Genomic DNA, 27,239 nt, shown 5'->3' on the forward strand with positions numbered 1-27,239 from the left:
TTCCGGCGGATCGCCCTTGCCACACCCCCATCCCTTGCGCCGGCATCTCACCAGCCGACCCTGGGCTGCATCTCGGCCCAGCGCCGGGAGCTGCGAGGCTGGATCTCCGCTCGCCAGCTAGAGGTCCGCACCAATATGTGCGAGCCGCAACAACCCCGGAGACCGCTGGAGAGACACACTGAGGCCCAAGGTGAGTGTGACCGCCTGAGCCCCAGGCTAGGTGCTAGATTGCAGGTTCCTTGACCTAGACAGCAGCTCTTGCGTGGCCCTCCCTTTCGGGACTGAGGGGCGGTAGACGAGGCGAAACCTGTGGATCCCTCCTCTGGGAAGGCATGTGCACACATATATACAACATTTTGAACACAATTTTCAGAGTCCTCAGACTCTTCCTCCAGAGTCTCGGATGCCCACGCCGGGTCCCTCCCAGAAGTTCTCCAACCCCCAACCCCCATAAAATGGTCTCCTGCAACCCTGTGCTGAAGACTGAGATCTGGTGAAGCGCAGGTTCAGACTGGGGAAGACTTCCTCCGGAAGTCTATGAGCTCTGCCTGGGGCAAGTCTTCCGAATTTAGAGAGAGTTTTAAAAACTTTGTCTTGAATGTAATAAACATACATGAAACGTCACATGTCCCAAGTATGCAATGATGAATTATCACAAAGTGAGCACAAGCATATAACACAAGAAAAGGAACGTTAATAGGGTGGGGGTGCCCCTCCTCCAGTTACTTCCCATCTTCCCACAAGCGTATCCGTTATCTTGACTTAGCAACACAGACTAATTCTGCTGATTGTTTAACTTTACAGACATAGAATCATACCATATGTACAGTGTTGCATCTGGCTTCTTTCATTCAAGGTTATATTTGTAAGATTCATCTACCTTGCTGTTGATGCACAATTCGAGGCTTGGTGTTGCCTCAGTTCAGTTCAGCTCAGTTCAGTCGCTCAGTCCTGTTTGATTCTTTGTAACCTCATGGACTGCAGCACACCAACTCCCAGAACTTGCTCAGACTCATGTCCATTGAGTCCGTGATGCCACCCAACCATCTCATCCTTTGTCATTCCTTTCTCTTGCCTTCAGTCTTTCCAGGATCAGGGTCTTTTCCAAAGAGTCAGTTCTTCCCATCAGGTGACCAAAGTATTGGAGCTTCAGCTTCAGCATCAGTCCTTCCAATGAATATTCAGGACTTATTTCCTTTAGGATGAACTGGTTTGATCATCTTGCAGTCCAAAGAACTCTCAAGAGTCTTCTTCAACACCATAGCTCAAAAGCATCAATTCTTCAGCACTCAGCTTTCTTTATGGTCCAACTCTCACATCGATACATGACTACTGGAAAAACCATAGCTTTGACTAGACAGATCATTGTCGACAAAATAATGTCTCTTCTTTTTAATATGCTGTCCAGATTTGTCATAGATTTTCTTCAAGGAGCAAGTGTCTTTTAATTTCATGGCTGCAGTCACCATCTGCAGTGATTTTGGAGCCTAAGGAAATAAAGTCTCTCACTGTTTCCATTGTTTCCCCATCTATTTGCCATGAAGTGATGGGACTGGATGCTATGATCGTAGTTTTTTGAATGTTGAGTTTTAAGCCAGTTTTTTCATTCTCCTCAAGAGGCTCTTCAGTTCCTCTTTGCTTTCTACCATAAGTGTGGTGTCATCTGCATATCCGAGGTTTTTGATAGTTCTCCTGGCTATCTTGATTCCAGCTTGTGCTTCATCCAGCCTGGCATTTCTCATGATGTAATCTGCATATAAGTCAAACAAGAAGGGTAACAATATACAGCCTTGATGTACTCCTTTTGAAATTTGGAACCAGTCCATTGTTCCATGTCCGGTTCTAACTGTTGCTTATTGACTTGCATACAGATTTCTCAGGAGACAGATAAGACAGTTTGGTATTCCCATCTCTTGAAGAATTTTCCACAATTTGTTGTGATCCACACAGTCAAAGGTTTTGGCATAGTCAATGAAGCAGAAGTAGATGTTTTTTTTCTGGAATTCTCTTGCTTTTTGTATTATCCAATGGATGTTGGCAATTTGATCTCTGGTTCCTCTGCCTTTTCTAATTCCAGCTTGAGCACCTGAAGTTTCTCAGTTCACATACTGTTGAAGCTTTGCTTAGAGAATTTTGAGCATTACTTTGCTAGCCTGTGAGATGAGTGCAATTGTGCAGTCATTTGAGCATTCTTTGGCATTGCCTTTCTTTGGGATTGGAATGAAAACTGACCTTTTCCGGTCCTGTGGCCACTGCTGAGTTTTCCAAATTTGCTGGCATGTTGAGTGCAGCATTTTCACAGCATCATCTTTTAGGATTTGAAATAGCTCAACTGGAATTCCATCACCTCCACTAGCTTTGTTCATAGTGATGCTTCCTAAGGCCCACTTGACTTCACATTCCAGGATGTCTGGCTCTAGGTGTGAATGATCACACCATTGTGATTATCTGGATTGTGAAGATCTTTTTTGTACAGTTCTTCTAGGTATTCTTGCTACCTCTTCTTAATATCTTCTGCTTCTGTTAGGCCCATACCATTTCTGTCCTTTATTGAGCCCATCTTTGCATGAAATGTTCCCTTGGTATCTCTAATTTTCATGAAGAGATCTCTAGTCTTTCCCATTCTGTTGTTTTCCTCTATTTCTTTGCACTGATCACTGAGGAAGGCTTTCTTCTCTCTCCTTGCTCTTCTTTGGAACTCTGCATTCAAATGGGTATATCTCTGGGTTACTCTCCTTTCCCAGAAACTTGGCACCTCTAATGTCTAATGCTGTTAAATAGATGTTTTCTGGGGATTTATCCACATCTGGATGTGCTCAACAAGAGCCCAGTTCTTATACAGGCTACTTCAACATGACAGAAACACAAACGAGGGTGACTACTAATTTTTAATCTTTATTTTTTTAAGAGTCTAGCATATTGTTAACTGAATGAATGAATTTTTACAGGTTATTGTGCTCATTTACAACTGTCCCAACTCCTCGTTTATTCATACCTTTGAAAAGAGATATGGTCTAACATTTTTCTTGTTTTACATGCTAACCCTAAGTTGGAAAATAGTGTCTGGTGTAAGGCTCAAAAAATTGTCAAATAGGTGAATAAATGCACATAAAGGATTATCTCAAAAGTAGGTTGAGCAATCTTCTCTGTAGGTCAGTGGGCAAAAACTAAATAGGGTCAAGAGATGAGCATTGCTTTTCAGGTTAATGATCTGCGTAAAGCTAACACAGCCTAAAACCAGTAGCCCAAGATACCCACTGACCTCTGAGTGGAGTAAACTCTGGAAAATTCCTATTTATTTGTAACCAAGTCATATTGCAAAGGAAGGACATCCATAGTCCTAAAGCCATCTCTGTTGCTTTGACATGATCATAACAGCAGAACAGTTTAGCTTGTATTGTAGGAAACAATGCAAAGACTTCATTATGGCCTTTGGAAAATTAGGAATTTGTAAATTTATCATAACTGTGTGCCAGGCACTAAGCTAAGTGTTTTTCAAATATTAATTTATAGTAACCTCATAAGTTAGTTACTATTGTCATCCCCATTTCATACAGGAAGAAAGTGAAGCACCAAGAGGTTAAGTAGCTTGCCCGAGATCAGATAGTCAGTACGTGTCAGAGCCAGCATTCAAACGAGGCAGCATGCTTCCAAGTCCATGCTCTTCCCCATGTGACCTCTGGCATTTATCTCTGAACCTATTTCACTTTTTCCTCTTTCCAAGGGTCTTTCAGATAATAAAAACAGTTTTTGAAATGGTAACACATTTGTTTAAATTCTGGCAACTTCAGAATTGATTAGGTTGGTACTAGTTGGCATAACAGATGAAACTCCAAATCTCAATGGTTTAACATAATGGAAATTGGCTTCCTGCTAATATAAAGCCCAGTTGGAATCAGAGGTCTTATTTTGTTGGAGAGGCAGGGGTGGGGTGGGGGGTCCACCTTCATAGCTTTGGTTAGTCAATCAGAGATACAGGCTAAGAGATGCTCTGCCAGTTTCAACATGTGGTTTCCAAGACTGCCTTGTGTGTTGACACCTAGAATAACGAAGTGTGGGAGGTACAAGAGGTTTCCATGAACCAGGTCTGGAAGTGCTATACATCACTTCTATTTATATTTTATTGACTATAACTCAGTCACATGACCCCACCGAGATACAGACAGGATGGGAACTGGAATCCCTGGCTCAGCAACTTTGTAAATTTATCATAACTGTGTGCCCTGGCCCAGCAACAACATACACTATCAAAGAGGTCACATGTCTTCGATCTTTTGTCTTAGTTTGTATTTCCCCAGAAAACACACTTTTAGACAAGAATTTTCAAATGTTTTATTTGGTAAAATAAAGAATATTTACTAAAATAAAATTAGAGAATGGGAAAGAGAGACAGGGATAAGAAGGCAACCAAAAGATGTACTGACTGGTCAGTTACCACTATGGAGACTGGAGCTTAATTCCACTGGGGAAACTCTGGGAGCAAGGGTAAAATAACCCATCCAAGAGGCTTGCAAACAAGAGTCTTTGTACACCAACTCCTGTCAGTAATCGTTTGAAGGTTTTTTTTCTCATGGGTCATAAATCCCCTTGCTTTCTGGACTACTGTGCAGGTGGCAAAGCAGACTCCTGGTGTCACAGAATGCTTTCATGCAAAGAAACACAGGTGCTGGCAGATGGAAACTTCCCAATATGCCTGTGAGTGGTGAGGCTGAGGGGATATGTATGGGATATTAAGGATCGGCTACACAGTCTCTTCCAGAATCCACCGGATGGTCCAGTGACATATGGACTGAAAAGATCAATTGCTGCTCACCTCTCATCCCTACCAATCATATGGTGACATATAATAGTGGAGCAGGGACAGAACAACTACAGTAAAATTCCTTTTCAGAAAGTTCCAGAAGGAGGGGAGATCCCTAGCTGTTGCTGGTCAGTATCAACTTTGAAGTCCTACTTGAGAGGCACTGGATAGTTCCTCTTCCTGACTCAGGTTCTGCTCTCTGAAAGTAGTTCCTTTGCTCAGTGTTTTCCAAAGATCATCTTGGAGGGTCCTCCTTTTCTATGATCTTCTCTAACCAGGTCTAGATAGGGTATTGAGAAACTAGTGCTCCCTGAAGGCTATATGACTTTTCACCCACAAATTTCTGGTTTTCTTCACACAACAATGACCTCAAAACCTTAGTAACCTTCAGATCTACTTGCTCCCAGTCAGTTTCACACATACAAGACAAGGGCAAGGCCTGAGTGATGAAGTTGGTGAAGATACATGAGACATATTTATTGCTTCCATAGATAGCAAAAATAGAAGAAGCCAAAGGTGCTAGCTCCCTGGGTCCTTACCCACACACTGAAAAGGATGATACTGAAGAAAAGGGGCTGGTGACTGCAATTGAGATTTGGGAAATCTCATCACTGGGGGACCACATCTAGATCATGGCTATGTGGTTTTATATTCTGCAGCTCTGTTCTGAGGGGAGCAGTGCAGAGAGCACACTTCATCAGAATCTGGGAGGTGATGAGAAGTTATCTGATGACGTTCTTCTAGGGCAGGTGGGAAGACAAGTGGAAGGTGGCCTCCATCCTCTGATGTTCCAGCAGGCTCACAGAGTGTTTGCTTAGATGTGCTGCAGTTTCAACCTTCACCTGTATGGATACGTACAAGTTTGCCAGGAAGCCATGGCAGAGCTGTTCCCCTACAGGAGTTGCCACACTCACAGTTCTCTCAAGCCTGATTGCTATTCTTAACCCCATACTTGTTTCTCTCTCAATTAATGGTACCTAGCAATCACTTCATGGTAAATAGATGGGGGGAAGATGGAAACAGTGACAGATTTTATTTTCATGGGCTCTAAAATCACTGCAGATGGTGACTGCAGCCATGAAATTAAAAGACATTTGCTCCTTGGAAAAAAGTTATGACAAACATAGACAGCTATTAAAAAACAGAGACATCATTTTGCCTACAATGGTCCATATAGTCAAGCTATGGTTTTCCCAGTAGTCATGTATGGATTTGAGAGTCAGACCATAAAGAAAGCTGAGCACCAAAGAATTGATGCTTTCAAATTGTGGCACTGAAAAAGACTCTTGAGAGTCCCTTGGACTGCAAGGAGATCAAACCTGTCAATCCTAAAGGAAATCACTCCTGAACATTCATTGGAAGGACTGATGGTGAAGCTCCAATAATTTGGCCTCCTAATGTGAAGAGCTGATTCATTGGCAAAGAACCTGATGCTGGGAAAGATTGAGGGCAGGAGGTGAAGTGGGTGACAGAGAATGAAATGGTTGGATGGCATCATCAACTCAATGGACATGACTTTGAGAAAACTCTAGGAGATAGTGAAGGACAGGTAAGCCTGGCCTGCTGCTATACATGGGGTCTCAAAGAGTCAGACATGACTTAGAGACTGAACAACAACAACCCAGGTTGAGTAGGAGGCCCATACTCTTATGTAGGTCTTTTTCACATGGATGGGTTATAGTGTACATTTGCTCTGGAAACCTTCTCTCAGGTTTCTTTTCATTTTTAGGGCCTAGATGCAATCAGCTTTTCCAACCTTGCAAAATCCAAGTTTTGGATTTTTAAATTTCTTTTACTTCTTGAATGTAAACAAGCTTATCCTTCCCTGAGTTTAGCACTTTCTTATAATACCAAATTAAATGCAGCCAATAGCAACCAATGCATGCTAATAACATCCTATCTTACCTCCTTCTCCTACAGTTCAGTGGATTCAGTTGATCTATATGTTCTACCTTCCAGGTATGAAGACAACAGTTTAAATAAATATTTTGCCACCACAGAGACTATTTCTATAGCAAGAAAGATCATTTACTAACCTCATTTTTAAATTATACACCCCCTTATTTGTACATAGTCTTTGTGGTGGCAAAATATTTATTTAAACTGTTGTCTTCATACCTGGAAGGTAGATCATAGGCCTACTAAGTGATGAAGTATAGGAGGAGGAGGTAAAATTAACCTCATTTTTAAATTATACATCCCCTTATTTATACACGGAGCTTCCCTAGTAGCTTAGATGGTAAAGAATCTGCATGCAATGCAGGAGACACAGGTTAGTTCCCTGGGTTGGGAAGATCCCCTGGAAAAGGAAATGGCAACCCACTCCAGTATTCTTGTCTGGAAAATCCCATAGACAGAGGACCCCGATGGGCTACAGTCCATGGGGTTGCAAAGAGTCAGACACAACTGACCAACTAATGTTAATGTTATTTGTATGTCTTTATTCACTCATAGCACTGGACACAAATATAAAACACTATCACTGAAAAAGTCTGGTTTTAGTTTATGTTTTAGTTTTCAGAAATCTTATCGATATAGCAAAATATGACAGGAAATATTCATATTCATATTACCCATATTTTAAAAATAACTATCTTGTTATATTTGTTTCCTGCATTTTTTCATTTTACAAACAGATAAATTTCCTTTTAGGCTTACTCCAAGCAAAGTCTACAGTGTCTGGCTCTAGGTGACAGAAGTGCTAAGGAAACAGGAAGGCAAGGGGAAAGTTAATTCCCAGATCCCATCTTCAGAGTCAGCTTCTTAAGGGCACATCACAACTGTTCTGTGCTTTCCCTAACATCTTCATGGGTGAAAATCCATATAACTGTTTTCACCCTTTCTTAAGGGATCGCTCTTCAAGCAAACTTTAACATGAATCAGAATCACTCTGAGGGCTTGCTGAAACACAGAGCAGCAGCCGCATCCTGGAGCTCAGCAGACCTGTGGTTGGACTCAAGAAGGTTCATTTCTAATAAGTTCTCAGGTGATGATGGTGCTACTGGTCCAGACACCACATGACATACACAACCACTGCTCTAGCCAATGCCCTAGACTAACCAGGGCTCCTCAGAAACAGATAAAGACCATTTCTGCCCATGAGATGACACAGATGGCAAAACTTGTCACCTGGCCTCCTATTCCGAAGAGAAGGTCAACTCCCCTGCTATTCAAAGTCAACCACTAAAAGCTAAACAGTTAATTTCATTCTCAGATGGTAAAGAATCCACCTGCAATGCAGGAGACCTGGCTTTGCTCCCTGGGTTGGGAAGGTACCCTGGAGAAGGGAGAGGCTACCCACTCTGGTATTCTTTCCTGGAAAATTCCCATGGACAGAGAGCCTGGTGGGCTACAGTCCATGGAGTCGCAAAGAGTCAGACACGACTGAGTGACTATGCACAGCACATGACTCCCCTCTTCCTCCTCCGAGGCCTTCACTGGGTCCTAGAAATGTCAGAGATGTATGGCAGCCTGTGACAAGGAGGATGTGATGAGTCAGGAAGGGCAGGGGGGTTCCAGTCATGGTGCCTCTGAACAAGCCCAGGTGTGGCCACTTTCTGGCTGTGTGGCCCTGGGCCAGTCACCCAGTCCCTGAGCCTCACTTTCTCATCTACATGATTTGAGAGGTGCCTACCCCCTCCCAGTTGAAAGACAGTGTGGGGAGGGAGTGGTTGGAAAATATCAGGTAAATATTCACTCAGTTGAAAGATATTGGAGGAGGTTTAGTTGAAAGATACCAGGGAATAATCACTCAAGAGAAAGATACTGGGGGTAGGGGAAGGTGCTGGTTGAATAATACCAGCGTTTGCTTAGTTGTGTGAGACTAAGTGGTCTGTACTGAGTGGTTGGATATAAGGCTGATCTGATGCTTTTCCTCAATTTGGCTGCCTTCATAGCATTTGTTGGGATAAAAGTGAGGATATTACATGAGAGCTTTGCTCTGAAGGAAAGGGATAAGGCTTCTCCCAGCTGCTTACTGTTTTCTTAGGCAACTGAGAAATTTACAGTAGTGGAGGCAGAATCCTCATACCATGCAGTGGTCCCATAGGGAAACCCCACTCATTAATTAAAACACTTTCTCATCCAGGGGTCACAAATGAGAATTGGTCATTCAGTGATCTGAGCACCCATGGTGGTCTTAGATCACAGAAAGGAGAAACTGAGACATGTGTGAGGGCTGAAATGCCTCTAAGTTTAACCCTAGAGGGTTAAGTTCACAAGCAGTGCTCTGGCTCACCACACAATTTCATTAGTGAGTTTTATTCTGAAAAATTCAACTTTAAAATGGGAAATACAGCCTCTCCAACACAGAAACAAGGGATATCAGAAAGCCAGCCTCTGACACCTATGCCAGGGTTAAGGACATACAAACTCATATTTGCAAGTACCTACTCAATTGGGCAAATTATACTAAAAAAGAACTCAACTTAAAAAAGGCCAAATCAGGGTTCTTCTGATATTCAAAAATTGCTATTTTTGTGCACACAGAAAAAGCCAGCCACAAATCAAACAAACTGAGTGGAATGCTTACTTTGATTGGTATTTAGAAGCTACTAAACTAAAAAGTGTCGGAGAAGACTCTTGAGAGTCCCTTGGACTGCAAGGAGATCCAACCACTCCATCCTGAAGGAGGTAAGTCCTGGGTGATCACTGGAAGGACTGATGCTGAAGCTGAAACTCCAATACTTTGGCCACCTCATGCGAAGAGTTGACTCATTGGAAAAGACCCTAATGCTGGAAGGGATTGGGGGAAGGAGGAGAAGGGGACGACAGAGGATGAGATGGCTGGATGGCATCACCGACTCGATGGACATGAGTCTGAGTAAACGCCGGGAGTTTGTGATGGACAGGGAGGCCTGGCATGCTGCGATTCATGGGATCGAAAAGAGTCAGGCACAACTGAGCGACTGAACTGAACTGAACTGAAACTAAAAAAAGCTGCTAGAACTCTGTCTCTTCTTCTGCTCCTCCCACATATCTTTTTCTATCTGAATTGCCTGGTTCAGATGCTGTATCTTTTTCTTTTCCAACTCATCTGCCTCCTGCTGCTTTTTCGTCCCCAATAAAGGAAGAAAAAAAAAATCAGAAGTGATTATTAACTCCCTTTAAGGAGGAACCTATTACAGGGAGAGATGAATCATCCTTAATGCTTACAACACACCCAGGACCTAAGCAGAACTTTAGAGCCTTAGCTAAGGAATTTCCCAATCCAAGCTAGGATCCATTAGGATTTGCTAAGGAATTTGAGTTACACATCTGGACTTATCTGGGTTTTCAGATCTATATCAATTAATATAGCTGTTATTTTCTGAAAGCAAAGCAAGGGAATGAATTTTAAAAAGCAGGATGTAAACATTCCTTAATGGATTTTGAACAACAGGCTCACACTGAATACAAGGAATTAACTCAGAAATTGTTTGAACTTGTGCCACAGGTTTTTCCAAAAAGAAAAAGAAAAGGAAAAACCAGACAGAGATTCACCAGTGCAAGCAAAGATCAGATGGATAAATTCTAGATTATTATGAAAGGTTTGAAAAAAAACTTTTAAGCAATATTCTGGCTTGACACCTGAATCATTCTAAACACCAAAGCAGCCCCTTGCTTAACTCTGCTTTTTCAGAAGGCTTAAAGAAGGACGTGACTACTCTAGTCAAAGGATAACCTAGGGTGGTCAGAGTTAAAAACAAATGCCCTTGTTACATTGGCTGACCAATGTTTCACAATCATTAAAAAGAAAAAAAAGTAGGGGGTATCTACAAAAATGATCAACCTTCAATTGTGCCAGTGCCTGTTGAAATTTAACTGAGTCCTGTTTAATTACCAACTAGTAGAGAAAGCTAGCTTGAAAGAAAAAAGGTATATATATATATATACCTTTTATATATATATATATATTCAGAATTCTGACCCTGAGAGAATAAGGCCTACTAGGAAAACCTGATTTTCTCTTCTTGTTCCTTGAGCCCAGAGTTCTGAGGATTATTTCTTGAAACGGGGAGAAAGGGGATAGGAAAAATTATTTAACTTATTCCAATTATTATTTACAAGTAGTGAGCTGTATATTGTGATATATGTTTCATGACTAAGTTTAGAAAATGAAGCTATGAGATCCCTTGTATCTGTCTGGATATATGTATGTCTCAATATGTGTGTTTGGATAATATCTCTGAGGTTAATTTGTCAATGAACTCTACTTAATCGAATTAAAGAAAATCAAGTGTTTATATAAATTCTGAAAGATATAGAAGATAACTGGCCAGAATTAATTTCAGATTCACATAAGCTGGGAAATATTCAGTATTAAATTAATACCTGGTATTAATGTTTAAGTTTTTTGACTTAATTAATATAGACATGTCTTTAGAGTCATCAACATTAAATATAATACTTTTATTGCATCTAGAATTAAATAAAATCTTGTTATAGCTACTGCAATTTTGTCAGCAAGGAAGGTAACTTGATGTGAAGGAACTTTAAAGGAAAGAAAATACAAATAATGCAAGAGCTCTTAGAATAACTCTATTAAGAATAACTATGCTTAGAACTGTCTATCTAAAGGGTGGCTCAGAGGTTAAAGCATCTGCCTGCAATGCGGGAGACCTGGGTTCGATCATCTAAAATAGTCTCTCTAGATTCTGGTAACTTGAAATTCTAGAGTTGTGCTGAATTAAGTTAAGTGATGGAAGTTTATTGAATAGCTAGGCCACTCCCAAATAAAATAATATATTGAAACATTAATTACTAAACACTGGCTTCCTTTTTCAGAAACACAAAAGATATTTTGGGGGGCAGGCCTCAGATGGCAGAGGAATAGGACAGGGAGACCACTTTCTCCCCCACAAATTCATCAAAAGAACATTTGAACGCTGAGTAAATTCCACGAAACAACTTCTGAATGCTGGCAGAGGACATCGGGCACCCAGAAAAGCAGCCCATTGTCTTCAAAAGGAGGTAGGAAAAAATATAAAAGATAAAAAGAGAGACAATAGAGTTAGGGACGGAGATCCATCTGGGGAAGGGGGTCTTAAAAAGAGAGAAGTTTGCAAACACCAGGAAACACTCACTGGCGAGTCTGTGGTGAGCCTTTGAACCTCAGAGGGCAACATATTCAGGAGGAAAAATAAATAAATAATTTAAATCCACAGATTACGTGCCCAACGGTAACTCCCAGCAGAGAAGCAGTGCAGACGAGACGCCCGCGTCTACCACTAGCAAGCGGGGGCTGGGCAGAGAGGCGTGGGCTGCATTGCTTAGAGTAAGGCCCGGGCCTGAATGCCCCGAGGGCAATCTGAGGAAACTAACTTGAGATGGCAAACTAGACTGTGGGATATCTATCCCGCGAAAAGCCCTAACCTAAGACACTGCCAGGCCCACTCACATAACAAAGGACTGAGCAGAGCTAGCCGCCTGCGGACCGGCCCATCTCCCGCCGGAGACAGGCGAGGGCAGCCAGAGCAATCGCGTCCCTAGAGAGGCATCATCTACCAAACTGCAAGCAGGCTTCATTGCTAACTAAGACTTCTTGGGATTCTGGACGGCTGACATCTGCTGGGAGGGTCGCAGCCAGAGACCAGCTCCCCAGAATAGACACACGGCACACCTGAGAAGGTGTGCTGGTTGTACACCCAGAAAACCGAGCGGCAGGGATGGGGGAGGCGATGTCTCAGTGACCGCGCTCGCCGAGCTCCTGGTCACCTGAGCTGCTCGGACCTGGGAAGGGCACAAAACGCAGGCCCAACCGATCGGGTCTGCGCCTTTGTGGAGTACCCGAGTACCTAAACCTGAGCGGCTTACACCTGGGAAGTGCGTACAACCCAGGGCCCGCCTCAGACAGTTCCCAGCAGAGCAACCTAGAGCCTGAGCAGTGTAGACTGGGAAAGCACACACTCCGTGAGCGGGGGCAAACCAGTGTGGCTGAGACACTGCGAGCGCTCCCCACACACGCCAGTGATATTTCTTTGCAGTGTTCCCCCCTCCCCACAGCACGACTGAACAAGTGAGCCTAAAAAAGTGTCCACCACTGCCCCCTTGTGTCAGGGCAGAAATTAGACACTGAAGAGACCAGCAAACAGAAGAAGCTAAAAAAACAGAGGGAACCGCCTTGGAAGTGACAGGTGCAATAGATTAAAACCCTGTAGTTAGCACCGACTACATAGGAAGGGGCCTATAGATCTTGAGAAGTATAAGCCGGATCAAGGAACTATCTGAAAATGAACTGACCCCACACTGTCCACAACAACACCAGAGAAAGTCCTAGATATATTTTTACTATTATCAATTTTTAAATTTGTAAAAAAAAAAATTATTTTTAAGTCCTCTCTTACTCTTTTAATTTTCATTTTTATAACCTACTATTACTTTGCCAAAAACAAGACCCTATTTTTAAAAGCAAATTTCATATATATACATTTTATAATTTTTGTGACTTTGTTTTTTCTTTAATATTGTATTTTTGAGAATCCAACCTCTACTCTAGATTTTTAATCTTTGCTTTTTGGCATTGTTATCAATTTGTTATCATGTCCATCGAGTCGGTGATGCCATCCAGCCATCTCATCCTCTGTCGTCCCCTTCTCCTCCTGCCCCCAATCCCTCCCAGCATCACGGACTTTTCCAATGAGTCAACTCTTCACATGAGGTGGCCAGAGTATTGGAGTTTCAGCTTCAGCATCAGTCCTTCCAATGAACACCCAGACTGATCTCCTTTAAGATGGACTGGTTGGATCTCCTTGCAGTCCAAGGGACTCTCAAGAGTCTTCTCCAGCACCACAGTTCAAAAGCATCAATTCTTTGGTGCTCAGCTTTCTTCACAGTTCAGCTCTCACATCCATATATGACCACTGGCAAAACCATAGCCTTGACTACACGGACTTTTGTTGGCAAAGTAATGTCTGCTTTTTAATATGCTGTCTAGGTTGGTCATAACTTTCCTTCCAAGGAGTAAGTGTCTTTTAATTTCATGGCTGCAATCACCATCTGCAGTGATTTTGGAGCCCCCAAAAATAAAGTCAGCCACTCTTTCCACTGTTTCCCCATCTGTTTATTTCCCATGAAATGATGGGACCAGATGCCATGATCTTAGTTTTCTCAAAGTTGAGCTTTAAGCCAACTTTTTCACTCTTCTCTTTCACTTTCATCAAGAGGTTTTTCAGTTCCTCTTCACTGTCTGCCATAAAGGTGGTTTCATCTGCATATCTGAGGTTATTTATATTTCTCCCAGCAATCTTGTTTCCAGCTTGTGCTTCATCCAGCCCAGCGTTTCTCGTGATGTACTCTGCATATAAGTTAAACATGCAGGGTGACAATATACAGCCTTGATGTACTCCTTTTCCTATTTGGAACCAGTCTGTTTTCTCATGTCCACATCTAACTGTTGCTTCCTGACCTGCATACAGGTTTCTCAAGAGGCAGGTCAGATGGTCTGGTATTCCTATCTCTTTAAGAATTTTCCACAGTTTATTGTGATCCACACAGTCAAAGGCTTTAGCATAGTCAATAAGCAGAAATATATGTTTTTCTGGAACTCTCTTGCTTTTTCGATGATCCAGCGGATGTTGGCAATTTGATGTCTGGTTCCTCTGCCTTTTCTAAAACCAGCTTGAATATCTGGACATTCCTGGTTCACGTATTGATGAAACCTGGCTTGGAGAATTTTGAGCATTACTTTGCTAGCATGTGAGGTGAGTGCAATTGTGCAGTAGTTTGAGCATTCTTTGGCATTTCCTTTCTTTGGGATTGGAATGAAAACTGACCTTTTCCAGTCCTGTAGCCACTGCTGAGTTTTCCAAATTTGCTGGCATATTGAGTGCAGCACTTTCACAGCATCATCTTTTAGGATTTGAAATAGTTCAACTGGAGCTCCATCACCTCCACTTGCTTTGTTCGTAGTGATGCTTTCTAAGGCCCTCTTGACTTCACATTCCGGGATGTATGGCTCTAGGTGAGTGATCACACCATCGTGATTATCTGGGTCGTGAAGACCTTTTTTGTACAGTTCTTCTGGTATTCTTGCCACCTCGTCTTAATATCTTCTGCTTCTGTTAGGTCCATACCATTTCTGTCCTTTATCAAACCCATCTTTGCATGAAATGTTCCCTTGGTATCTCTAATTTTCCTGAAGAGATCTCTAGTCTTTCCCATTCTGTTGTTTTCCTCTGTTTCTTTGCACTGATCACTGAGGAAGGCTTTCTTCTCTCTCCTTGCTCTTCTTTGGAACTCTGCATTCAGATGGGTATATCTTTCCTTTTCTCCTTTGCTTTTCACTTCTCTTCTTTTCACAGCTATTTCTAAGCCCTCCTCAGACAGCTATTTTGATTTTTTGCATTTCTTTTCCATGGGGATGGTCTTAATCCTTGTCTCCTGTACAATGTCATGAACATCCGTCCATAGTTCATCAGACACTCTATTAGTGTTTCTCACTTCCCTTAAATCTGTTTCTCACTTCCACTGTATAGTCATAAGGGATTTGATTTAGGTCATACCTGAATGGTCTAGTGGTTTCCCCTACTTTCTTCAATTTAAGTCTGAATTTGGCAATAAGGAGTTTATGATCTGAGTCACAGTCAGCTCCTGGTCTTGTTTTTGCTGACTGTATAGAGCTTCTCCATCTTTGGCTGCAAGGAATATAATCAATCTGATTTTGGTGTTGACCATTTGGTGATGTCCATGTGTAGAGTCTTCTCTTGTGTTGTTGGAAGAGGGTGTTTGCTGTGACCAGTGCGTTCTCTTGGCAAAACTCTAGCCTTTGCCCTCCTTCATTCTGTACTCCAAGGCCAAATTTGCCTGTTATTCCAGGTGTTTCTCGACTTTCTATTTTTGCATTCCAGTCCCCTATAATGAAAAGGACATCCTTTTTGGGTGTTAGTTCTAAATGGTCTTATAGATCTTCATAGAACTGTTCAGCTTCTTCAGCATTACTGGTTGGGGCAGAAGCTTGGATTACTGTGATATTGAGTGGTTTGCCTTGGAAACGAAGAGAGATCATTCTGTCGTTTTTGAGATTGCATCCAAATACTGCATTTTGGACTCTTTTGTTGATTATGATGGCTACTTCATTTCTTCTAAGGGATTCCTGCCCACAGTAGTAGATATAATGGTCATCTGAGTTAAATTCACCCATTCCAGTCCATTTTAGTTCACTGATTCCAAGAATGTCGACGTTTACTCTTGTCATCTCCTGTTTGACCACTTCCAATTTGTCTTGATTCATGGACCTAGCATTCCAGGTTCCTATGCAATATTTGTTTTGCAGCATCAGACCTTGCTTCTATCACCAGTCACATCCACAACTGTGTATTGTTTTTGCTTTGACTCCATACCTTCATTCTTTCTGGAATTATTTCTCCACTGATCTCCAGTAGCATATTGGGCACCTACCAACCTGGGGGGTTCGTCTTTCAGTATCCTACCATTTTGCCTTTTTATACTGTTCATCCAGTTCTCAAGGCAATAATACTGAAGTGGTTTGCCATTCTCTTCTCCAGTGGACCACATTCTGTCAGGCCTCTCCAGCATGACTCATCCGTTTTGGGTGGCCCCACACGGCATGGCTTAGTTTCAGTGAGTTAGACAAGGCTGTGGTCCGTGTGATCAGATTGGTTAGATTTCTGTGATTATGGTTTCAGTGTACCTGCCCTCTGATGCCCTCTCACAACACCTACCCTCTTACTTGGGTTTCTCAATCAATATAGTGAAGATGAGTATACTATCCAAAGCAATCTATAGATTCAATGAAATCCCTATTAAGCTACCAACGGTATTTTTCACAGAACTAGAACAAATAATTTCACAATTTGTATGGAAATACAAAAAACTTCGAATAGCCAATGCAATCTTGAGAAAGAAGAATGGAACTGGAGGAATCAACCTGCCTGACTTCAGGCTCTACTACAAAGCCACAGTCATTAAGTCAGTATGGTACTGGCACAAAGACAGAAATATAGATCAATGGAACAGAATAGAAAGCCCAGAGATAAATCCACGCACCTATGGACACCTTATCTTTGACAAAGGAGGCAACAATATACAATGGAGAAAAGACAATCTCTTTAACAAGTGGTGCTGGGAAAACTGGTCAACCACTTGTGAAAGAGTGAAACTAGAACACTTTCTAACACCATACACAAAAATAAACTCAAAATGGATGAAAGATCTAAGCATAAGACAAGAAACTATAAAACTCCTGGAGGAGAACATAGGAAAAACACTCTCTGACATAAATCACAGCAGGATCCTCTATGACCCACCTCCCAGAATATTGGAAATAAAAGCAAAAATAAACAAATGGGACCTAATTAAAATTAAAAGCTTCTGCACAACAAAGGAAACTATAAGCAAGGTGAAAAGACAGCCTTCAGAATGCGAGAAAATAATAGCAAATGAAGCAACTGATGAAGAATTAATCTCAAAAATATATAAGCAACTCCTGCAACTTAATTCCAGAAAAATAAACGACACAATAAAAAAATGGGCCAAAGAACTAAACAGACATTTCTCCAAAGAAGACATACAGATGGCTAACAAACACATGAAAAGGTGCTCAACATCACTCATTATCAGAGAAATGCAAATCAGAACCACAATGAGGTACCATTTCACGCCAGTCAGAATGGCTGCTATCAAAACGTCTACAAGCAATAAATGCTGGAGAGGGTGTGGGGAAAAGGGAAACCTCTTACACTGTTGATGGGAATGAAAACTAGTACAGCCACTATGGAGAATAGTGTGGAGATTTCTTTAAAAACTGGAAATAGAACTGCCATACGACCCAGCAATCCTACTGCTGGACATACACACCGAGGAAACCAGAATTGAAAGAGACACGTGTATCCCAATGTTCTTTGCAGCACTGTTTATAATAGCCAGGACATGGAAGCAACCTAGATGTCCATCACCAGACAAATGAATAAGGAAGCTGTGGTACATATACACAATGGAGTATTACTCAGCCATTAAAAAGAATACATTTGAATCAGTTCTAATGAGGTGGATGAAACTGGAGTCTATTATACAGAGTGAAGTAAGCCAGAAAGAAAAACTCCAATACAGTATACTAACACATATATATGGAATTTAGAAATATGGTAACAATAACCCTGTATGCAAGACAGCAAAAGAGACACAGATGTATAAAACAGTCTTTTGGACTCTGTGGGAGAGGGCGAGGGTGGGATGATTTGGGAGAATGGCATTGAAATATGTATATTATCATATGTGAAACGAATCGCCAGTCCAGGTTCGATGCATGATACAGGATGCTCGGGGTGGGGTGGGGGGGTGCACTGGGATTACCCAGAGGGATGGAATGGGGAGGGAGGTAGGAGGGAGTTTCAGGATGGGGAACACATGTACACCCGTGGCAGATTCATGTCAATGTATGGCAAAACCAATACAATATTGTAAAGTAATTAGCTTCCAATTAATATAAATAAATTTATATTTTTTAAAAAAAGAAACACTAAAGATATTTTGGACTATTGATAACAAATGTTTGGTGCTACACCAAGATATTTTCTATAAGAAGGCAAATGTTTTTAGAAATTATTACTGATATTTATGTAAACCAACCTACAGAATGCTAATATAAAGGACAGTTCGTGGTTGTTTTAGAAAAGTAGGATATGTGTTCTCAGTAAAGAATTTCATTTTATTAAGGGAAAAGGAAATAGTCTGACTTACAGCTGGCTGGTTCTGAATGGGAAAAAAAGTATGGATACAGAAAATGATTAAAAGGTACTGGAAAGTAGACCCTGATAGAGTGTCATGCATGGTTAAGACTAAGGTTAAAATAAATTTGAGTGAATAAATACATTTAAAAGTAAGCTGGTTTAAAACTTGAATTTGGTGTTTCTCTCTGTTTAGAAGATAAGTTTTCTTAAGATGCTGAACTGCCTTTGATAATAGATTTTAAGTTATTTACCTTTTAAGTGATCTATTCTGTATTTGCCTTTGAAATCTCTTATTGTTAATTTTTAATGTTTTATTGTTATTTGAAGTCAAGTGGGCCTTAGGAAGCATCACTATGAGCAAAGCTAGTGGAAATGATGGAATTCCAGTTGAGCTATTTCAAATCCTAAAAGATGATGCTGTGAAAGTGCTGCACTCAATATGCCAGCAATTTTGGAAAACTCAGCAGTGGCCACAGGACTGGAAAAGGTCAGTCTTCATTCCAATCCCAAAGAAAGGCAATGCCAAAGAATGTTCAAACGACTACACAATTGCACTCACCTCACATGCTAGCAAAGTAATGCTCAAAATTCTCCAAGCCAGGTTTCAACAGTACATAAACCATGAACTTCCAGATGTTCAAACTGGATTTAGAAAAGGCAGAGGAGCCAGAGATCAAACTGCCAATATCCGATTGATCATTGAAAAAGCAAGAGAGTTCCAGAAAAACATCTACTTCTGGTTTATTGACTATGCTAAAGCCTTTGACTGTGTGGATCACAATAAACTGTGGAAAATTCTGAAAGAGATGGGAATACGAGACCACCTTACCTGCCTCCTAAGAAATCTGTATGCAGGTCAAGAAGCAACAGTTAGAAATGGACATGGAACAACAGAGTGGTTCCAAATTGTGAAAGGAGTACATCAAGGCTGTATATTGTCACCCTGCTTGTTTGACTTATATGGAGAGTACATCATGTGAAATGCCGGGCTGGATGAAACACAAGCTGGAATCAAGATTGCTGGGAGAAATATTAATAACCTCAGATATGCAGATGACACCACCCTTATGGCAGAAAGAGAAGAGGAATTAAAGAGCCTCTTGATGAAAGTGAAAGAGAGAGTGAAAAAGCTGACTTAAAACTCAACATTCAGAAAACTAAAATCTTGACACCTGGTCCCATCTCTTCATGGCAAATAGATGGGGAAACAATGGAAATAGTGAGAGACTTTATTTTCTTTGGCTCCAAAATCATTGCAGATGGTGATTGCAGCCATGAAATTAAAAGATGCTTACTTCTTGGAAGGAAGACTATGACCAACCTAGACAGCATATTAAAAAGCAGGGACATTACTTTCTTTGCCAACAAAGGTCCGTCTCATCAAGGCTATGGTTTTTCCAGTAGTCTTGTATGGTTGTGAGAGTTGGACTGTGAAGAAACCTGAGTGCCAAAGAATTGATGCTTTTGAACTGTGGTGTTGGAGAAGACTCTTGAGAGTCCCTTGGACTGCAAGGAGAGCCAACCCCAGTCATCCTAAAGGAGATCAGTCCTGAATGCTCATTGGAAGGACTGATGTTGAAGCTGAAACTCCAGTCATTTGGCCCCTTGATGCAAAGAGCTGACCGATTTGAAAAGACCCTGATGCTAGGAAAGATTGAAGGCAGGAGGAGAAGGGGATGACAGAGGATGAGTTGGTTGGATGGCATCACTGACTCAATGGAAATGACTTCGACTAGAGTCTGGGAGTTGGTGATGGACAGGGAGGCCTAGCATGCTATGGTCCATGGGGTCATGAACAGTTGGACACGACTGAGCAACTGAACTGAACTTAAGGAGAATTCAGGGTTTCCAGGTGGCACTAGTGTTAAATAAACCTCCTACCAATGCAGGAGTTACAGGAGATGCAGATTTGATCCCTGAGTTGGGAAGACCCCCTAGAGGGGTGTATGGCAATCCACTCCATTATTTTTGCCTGGAGAATCCCATGGACAGAGGAGCCTGATGGGCTCCAGTCCATGGGGTCACAAAGATTTGGACATCACTGAAGTGACTTAGCATGCATGAATGCAAGAAGAATTGAAACATTTATCTTTTTTCTCTATCTGCTTCCTCCAGAGATGGTAAATTCTTAAGTTCCCAGGAACTTTACCAGAAAAATAAGAAAAGCCACTCAGTAACAGCTACAGAAAGCTCAATGTAATTGGGGGACCTTAAAAAAAAGACAAATTAACCAATATATCTGTTACATGAAATCTTTGACAAGCCCTTTGTGTACCTTTTCTAGCCCTGAGAGGATCTTTAAAAGTTCACTCTGAGACTCCTTATAAAATTTTCAGCAAAGAGTGTATATGATCAATTATAGTTACATGAATTATCAGGCCAAATTTTTGAGATCAGACATTTTGCAAAAAAAATTAGTCAATTTTGTTATATTTGGTAGAAATGAGGGTAATTCTAGAGAGAAAAAGATGTTTCAATTAATGTTAAACCCCAGTTTTGTTAACAGAGGTCTATATTTACTAAGACTCACTTCCTGGATACGTCCTTGCTGTTATATTAAAGTTTAATTGAATTGTTAAAAGAACACTCTTAAGTTTGTTTCTGAAGCTTTCTTTATGGTCCAACTCTCACATCCATACATGACTACTGGAAAAGCTATAGCTTTGACTATATGGACCTTTGTAGGCAAAGTGATGTCTCTGCTTTTTAATATGCTGTCCAGATTTGTCACAGCTTTTCTTCCAAAGAGAGTATCTTTAATTTCATGGCTGCAGTCACCATCTGCAGTGATTTTGGAGTCCAAGAAAATAAATCTGTCACTGTTTCCACTTTGTCCCCTTCTATTTGCCATGAAGTGATAGGACCAAGTGCCATGATCTTGGTTTTTTGAATGTTGAGTTTCAAGCCAGCTTTTTCTCCCTCCTCTTTCACCCTCATCAAGAGGCTCTTTAGTTCCTCTTCCCTTTCAGCCATTAGAGAGGTATTATCTGAATTTCTGAGGTTGCTGATATTTCTCCTGGCAATCTTGATCCCAGCTTGTGATTCATTCAGTCTGACATTTTGCATGATGTACTTTTCTTTTAAGTTAAATAAGTAGCATGACAATATATAGCATTGAAATACTCCTTTCCCTCTTTGAATGGTCCATTGTTCCATGAGCAGCATGAAAAGACAAAAAGATATGAGACCAGGAGACGAGCCCTTCAGGTCAGAAAGTGTCCAATATGCTCTTGGGTAAGAGTAGAGGACAATTACAAATAGCTCCAGAAAGAATGAAGCAACTGGACCAAAGTGAAAACAGTGCTCATTTGTGGATGTGTCTGGTGGTGAAAGTAAAGTCCGATGGTGTAAAGAACAATATTGCATAAGAGCACAGAATGTTAGATCCATGAATCAAGGTAAGTTGGATGTAGTCAAGCAGGAGATGGCAAGAGTGAATATCAATATCTTTGGAATCAGTGAACTAAAATGGACAGGAAAGGGCGAACTTAATTCAGATGATCATTACATCTACTACTGTGGGAAAGAATCCCTTAGAAAAAAATGGAGTAGCCCTCATAGTCAACAGAAGAGTCTGAAATGCAGTATTGGGGTGCAATCTCAAAAATGACAGAATGATCTTGCTTCATTTTCAGGGCAAACCATTCAACATCACAATAATCCAACTCTATGTCCCAACCAGTGATTCTGAAAAGCTGAAGTTGACCAGTTCTATGAAGACCTAATGCAAAAGTAGGAAGCCAAGAGATACTTGGAGTTAGTATCTCTTGTTTGGCTTTGGAGTACAAAATGAAGCAGGGCAAAGTCTAACAGAGTTTTATCAAGAGAATGCATTGGTCATAGCAAACTGGTCATCACAAAAAACATCTCTACACCTGGACATCACCAAATGGTCAATACTGAAATCAGACTTATATTCTTTGCAGCCAAAGATGGAGAGGCTCTAGACAGTCAGCAAAAAACAAAACAAAACAAAACAAAAAAACCTGGAGCTGACTGTGGCTCAGATAATAAACTCCCTGTTGCAAAATTCAGATTTGAATGGAAGAAAGTAGGGAAAACCACTAGACCATTCAGATATGACCTAAATAAAATCTTTTATTATTATACACTGGAGGTGATGAATAGATTCAAGGGATTAGAACTGGTAGACTAAGTGCCTAGAGAACTATGGACAGAGGTACATAACACTGTACAAGAGGCAATGACCAAAACAATCCCAAAGAAAAAGAAACGCAAGAAGGCAAAGTGGTTGTCTGAGGAGGCTTTACAAATAGCTGAGAAAAGAAGAGATGTGAAAGGCAAAGCAGAAAGGGAAAGGTATACCCAACTGATTGCAGAGATCCAGAGACTAGCAAGGAGAGATAAGAAGGCCTTCTTAAATAAACACTGCAAAGAAATAGAGGAAAACAATAAAATGGAAACAACTAGAGATCTCTTCAAGAAAATTGGAGCTGTCAAGGGACTATTTCATGGAAGGATGAGCATGATAAAGGACAGAAACAGAAGAGATTAATAAGACGAGGCAAAAATACATGAAAGAACTATACAAAAAAAGAACTGAATGAACCAGATAACCACGATGGTGTGGTCACTTACCTAGAGCAGATAACCTGGAGTGTGAAGTCAAGTGGGCCTTAGGAAGCATTACTACAAACAAAGCTAGTGGAGATGATGGAATTCCAGCTGAGCTATTTCAAATGCTAAAAGATGATGCTGTTGAAAGTGCTGTACTCAATATGTCAGCAAATTTGGAAAACACAGCAGTGGCCACAGGACTGGAAAAGGTCAGTTTTCATTCCAATCCTAAAGAATGGAAATATCAAAGAATGTTCAAATTACTGTACCAAGTGTGCTCTTTTCAAATGCTAGTAAGGTAATGCTCAAAATCCTTCAAGCTAGTCCTCAGAAGTATGTGAACCAAGGACTTCCAGATGTACAAGATTGGTTTAGAAGAGGCAGACGAATCAGAGATCAAATTGCCAACATTCGTTGGATCATAGAGAGAGCAAGAGAATTCCAGAAGAGCATTTACTTCTGTATCACCGACTATGTGAAAGCCTTTGATCTCCAACTGTGAAAAATTCTTAAAGAGATGGGAATACCAGACTACCTTACCTGTCTCCTGAGAAGTCTGTCTACCAGTCAAGAAGCAAAAGTCAGAACCAGACACAGAACAACTGAGTGGTTCCAAATTGGGAAAGGAGTATGACAAACTGTATATTGTCACCCTGCTTATTTAAGTTCTATGCAGAGTACATCTTGTGAGATGCTGGGCTGGATGAAGCACAAGCTGGAATCAAGATTGCCAGGAGAAGCATCAACAACCACAGATATGCAGATGATATCACTCTAATGGCAGAAAATGAAGAGGAAGTAAAGAGATTCTTGATGAGGGTGAAAGAGGAGAGTGGAAAAGCAGGCTTGAAACTCAACATTCAAAAAACTAAGATCCTGGCATCCGGTCCCATCACTTCATGGCAAATAGAAGGGAAAAAGTGAAAGCACTGGCAGATTTATTTTCTTGGGGTCCCAAATTACTGCAGACAGTGACTGTAGCCTTGAAATGTAAAGATGCTTACTCCTCAGAAGAAAATCTGTGACAAATCTGGACAGCATATTAAAAAGCAGAGACCTCACTTTGCTGACGAGGATCTGTATAGTCAAAGCTCTGGTTTTTCCAGTAGTCGTGTATGGATGTAAAAGTTGGACCATAATGAAGGCTGAGCACTGAAGAATTGATGCTTTCAAACTGTGGTGTTGGAGAAGACTCTTCAGTGTCCCTTAAACAGCAAGGGGTTCAAACCTGTCAATCCTAAAGGAAGTCAACCCTGAATATTCATCGGAAGGACTGTTGCTAAAGTTGAAGCTCCAATACTTTGGCCACTTGATGTGAAGAGTGGATTCATTGGCAAAGACTCTGATGCTGGGAAAGATTAAGGGCAGGAGGAATAGGGGGTGACAGAGCATGAGATTGTTGGATGACATCACAGACTCAATGGACATGAATTTTAGCATATTCCAAGATACCTTGAAGGAGAGCAGAGTCTGGTGTGCTGTAGTCCATGGGGTGGCAGAGTCAGACAGGACTTAGTGACTGAACAACAATATGTAATTAACACCAGGCTGAGGTCATTTAAGTTTTAAGCGCCCCCCCCCCCAATCTTTTATTATTTAGTCACTAAGCCATGTCTGACTCTTGTGACAACAGATTGTAACCCACCAGACTCCTTTGTACAGGGGATTTCCCAGGCAAGAATACTGGAATGGGTTGCCATTTCCTCTTCCCAGTGATCTTCCTGACCCAAGGATCAAAGCTCACCTCCTGCATTGGAGGCAGATTCCTTTATCTTGGGAACAATTATATTAAGGATAAACAGCCTAGTAATACTAAACTGGGTGTCTTATGGACAGTGCCAATCCCAGGTGGTGCAGTGAGAAAGAACCCCCCTGTCAATGCAGGAGATGCAAGAAATGCATGTTTGATCTTTGGATTGGGAATATTCCCTGGAGGAAGAAATGGCGACCTAGTCCAGTATTCTTACCTGGAAAATTCCATGGACAGATGAGGCTGGCAGTCTACAGTCAATGGCACCACAAATAGTCAGACATGACTGAGCACACAGAAAATTTATTATTTCTGAAATATTATTATTTCTGAAAAATAAAGATTGGTACAGAATAGATGAAGTCAGACAATCTGAGGATATACTTGGCTACACCTTACGGAAGTTCTTGACTTCTTATTGATGACTTTAATAATACTGCTAGCTATGTTATTTGTATTTTATCTGTTTTACAAGATTGTTGTTTCTTGCATTACCAAATGTGTGACTGAGCCTCTGATGAAAATATTTTTATTTGAGAGCAATGATTGTAATAGTGTAACTTTAGATATGGGAAGATACAACAAGAGGGACTTTTTCCTTGACATAAGAGGTTAATAAGACAGGTGATCAATAGTCCTGGTTACTGTTGATAAGACCTAGTCCAGTAACTGCACATTGAGTGGTCTATCAGTAAAATCTTTGACAGATCTAGAAATGAACCTTCCTAGCACTGTGTAACAAAATGGTCATGAAATGCCTCCTGAAGCATGGTCGAATTTAATACCAGGAGGGGGCCCTATCGATTACAAATTGGCACTTGCCATCTACCTCTCAGTTCAGTTCAGTTCAGTTCAGTTCAGTCGCTCAGTTGTGTCTGACTCTTTGCGACCCCACGGACCGCAACACGCCAGGTCCCTGTCCATCATCAACTCCTGGAGTTTACTCAAACTCATGTCCATTGAGTCGGTGATGCCATCCTACCATCTCATCCTCTGTCATCCCCTTCTCCTCCTGCCCTGAATCTTTCCCAGCATCAGGGTCTTTTCCAATGAGTTGGCTGTTTGCATTTGGTGTCCAAAGTATTGGAGCTTCAGCATCAGTCCTTCCAATGAATATTCAGGGCTGATTTCCTTTAGAATTGACTGGTTTGAAGGGGCTTGCCTCGTCGATCAGGTGGTAAAGAATCTGCCTTCAATGCAGGAAATCCCCCTGCAATGCAAGAGACCCAGGTTCGATTCCTGGGTCCAGAAGATCCCCTGGAGAAGGAAACGGCAACCAACTCCAGTATTCTTGCCTGGAAAATGCCATGGACAAAGGAACCTGGCAGGCTACAGTCCATGGGGTCACAAGAGTCAGACACAACCTAAGGACTAAACCACCACTGGTCTGAACTTCTTGCTGTCCAAGGGACTCTTGAGTCTTCTTCAGAACCACAGTTTAAAAGCATCAATTCTTCAGCACTCAACCTTCTTTATGGTCCAACTCTCATCTCTGTACATGACTACTGGAAAAAACATAGCTTTGACCATATGGACCTTTGTTGGCAAAGTGATGTCTGTGCTCTTTAATATGCTGTTTAGGTTTGTCATAACTTTTCTTCCAAGTGAAACACAGCAGGACACTGTGTCCCTGCCCACTCCTCCATCATGTTTACCTGCCTTTTGTCTGTGGAAAACTTTGGTCAAAGAATAAGCTTAATCAGAGAAGTGATAAAAGTGGAAATAAAAGAAAACAGTCACAAGAGACTTAAGAATAATGTAGTTGTTAAGCATCATCAAGGACTTTTATCAAGGGCTGTAGATAATATTCTGAGCCATATCTTATGAGCTGTTTTATAGATACTAAAACCCCAGGTGGAGAAGATAACTACATGATGACCAGACTGTATCCAGGACATGAACTGCCACAACTCCAAGGACTGATCACAAAAAAATGAGAACAAATGGACCCTGGAACTGAAGATTAACTGTGCCTAAAACAACCAAGATGATGCTGGTCAGATCACTGATGACCAATTTGAAGATGACTGTTAGAGCCTTATTGTTTCTGCACATAGTCTCCACCCCACCCCCCACTCTGTTTATGAAAGTTCTTACCCCACTGCTTGTGGCAAGAGTCAGCTTTTGGAAAGATATCTGCCACCCTCTCCCAACCCCAGTTGCCAGCATCTGAAATAAAGCAAACTTTCATTTCCATCAACCTGGCCTATTTAAGCACCTTTTAATTTCATGGCTGCAATCACTGGCCCCAGTGATTTTGGAGCCCAAGAAAATAAAGTCTGTCACTGTTTCCATTTTTTCCCCATCTATTGGCCATGAAGTGATGGGACTAGATGCCACGATCTTAGTTTTTTGAATGTTGAGTTTTAAGCCTGCATTTCACACTTCTTTTTTACCTTCATCTAGAGACTCTTTAGTTCCTCTTTGCTTTCTGCCATTAGGG

General features: G+C 41.3%; 1 long non-coding RNA gene across 2 annotated transcripts; it reads left to right on the forward strand.

The window, feature by feature from the left end:
* Positions 1-38: 38 nt before the first annotated feature.
* On the forward strand, positions 39-26,996 carry LOC139034807 (uncharacterized). Of its 2 annotated transcripts, XR_011487363.1 has the most exons (5): positions 39-190; positions 4,750-4,929; positions 9,290-9,433; positions 11,567-11,752; positions 22,104-26,996. It is a non-coding gene; the product is annotated as an uncharacterized lncRNA (long non-coding RNA). The 2 variants fall into 2 exon arrangements; XR_011487362.1 differs by lacking the exons at positions 11,567-11,752; positions 22,104-26,996 and having other exon boundaries at positions 9,290-11,539.
* The last annotated feature ends 243 nt before the right edge of the window (positions 26,997-27,239 follow it).

The sequence above is a fragment of the Odocoileus virginianus genome, chromosome 4 (genome assembly GCF_023699985.2).
Source record: "Odocoileus virginianus isolate 20LAN1187 ecotype Illinois chromosome 4, Ovbor_1.2, whole genome shotgun sequence".
Lineage (NCBI taxonomy): Eukaryota > Metazoa > Chordata > Mammalia > Artiodactyla > Cervidae > Odocoileus > Odocoileus virginianus.